The sequence below is a fragment of the Phragmites australis genome, chromosome 5 (assembly GCF_958298935.1).
Source record: "Phragmites australis chromosome 5, lpPhrAust1.1, whole genome shotgun sequence".
Classification (NCBI taxonomy): domain Eukaryota; kingdom Viridiplantae; phylum Streptophyta; class Magnoliopsida; order Poales; family Poaceae; genus Phragmites; species Phragmites australis.
Window position 1 is genome coordinate 6,274,938 of NC_084925.1, and position 1,616 is coordinate 6,276,553.

At 39.5% G+C, this 1,616-nt stretch overlaps 1 pseudogene; it reads left to right on the forward strand.

The window, feature by feature from the left end:
• The first annotated feature begins 1,221 nt into the window (after positions 1-1,221).
• On the forward strand, positions 1,222-1,349 carry LOC133920268 (small nucleolar RNA Z247; annotated as a pseudogene).
• Positions 1,350-1,616: the final 267 nt, after the last annotated feature.

A 1,616-nucleotide genomic window follows, 5' to 3' on the forward strand; every position in this document is an offset into this window, starting at 1 on the left:
TTCTGCCCCCCAAGTAAAATCGGCTTCTTTCTTTAACCGAAGTATGAGAGTAAAAACACTAATTTTGCCGGATAAGTTAGATATGAAACGCTTCAAATAATTGACCTTTCTCAGCAAATTTTGGACATATCTCTTTGATTGTGGCGCTCCCAACTTATCTATGGCTGCTATTTTGTTAGGACCTATCTCTATGTCTCTTTCATGTATTATGAAACCTAAGAATTTGCCTGCCGATACACCAAAAGCACATTTTAGTGGGTTCATCTTTAAACCATACCAACACATTCTTTCAAAAGCTAAATGCAAATCGGCTAAATGACCACCCATAGCATTCGATTTAATAACAATATCATTGATATAAATCTTCAAGATGGCACCAAGCAAATAATGAAAGATCAAATTCATAGCTCTTTGATAAGTAGCACCGGAATTCTTTAAACCAAATATCATAACAACCCATTCAAATAAGCCAACAAAACCTGGGCAACGGAAAGCTATTTTAGACATATCTTCTTCGGCCATGAAAATTTGATTATAGCCCGCATTACCATCCAAAAAACTAATAACTCTATGATCCGAAGCATCATTAATCAACATATCGGCGATGGGCATATGATATTCATCTTTAGGAGTAGTTTTATTTAAATCTCTGAAATCAATGCATACTCTCAACTTACCACTATTTTTCTTCTCAACTGGGACAATATACGATATCCATTCAGCATATCTACAAGGACGAATAAACCCCGCAGCGAGCAATCGACTTATTTCTTCTTTGATTCGCCCATACATATTAGGATTAAACTTTCTAGCTGGTTGTTTGTGAGGTCTAAAAACCGACTTTATGGGAAGCCGATGCTCTATAAGCTCACGGCTAAGTCCCAGCATCTCATGATACTCCCAAGCGAAACAATCGATATATTCTTTGAGTAATGCAATCATTTCGCCTTTTTGAACATCATGCATATTTTTATTCACAAATGTCGGCCTAGGAACAGTACCATCTCCTATATCTACCTCTTCTAATGGATCAGCCGATGAAAAACCTTGTCCTAGCTTTTCTATCTCATCAAAATCATCAATAGTCTCACAAATATCGTTCTTTTTAGACCGATATTGCTCCACACGCTGTTGCAACTATTCTAAATTACTTTCTTTATCCATTTATAACATTACATTGCTAAGCTGAGATGAAGAAATCGGCTGTACAAACACAGGAAGAAGCTGGATGATGATGATGTTGTCTCATATATTCTTGTAGGTCTAGACTTGGATTACAACGGGTTCATGTCATCAATGACTGGTAGGGATGATATTTCCCTAAGTGATCTTTATGCGCAACTTCTTGCATATGAAGCTCGCTCGAACCTGCAATTGGATGGTCACCACTACCAATCCTCGACGAATATGGCCTCTCGTGGTGGACGTGGCCATGGTTGAGGTAGAGGACGTGGCTGAGGAGGTGGAAGAGGCTGTGGTAGACGTGGCCTTGGTGACATGTTGCGACCTATATGCCAACTCCATTCCAAGGGAGGGCACACGGTTCATAGCGGCTGGAAGAGATTCGATCGCAACTTCTCCGGTGAAGATAATGCTTTCCAGAAGTCTGCAACTGC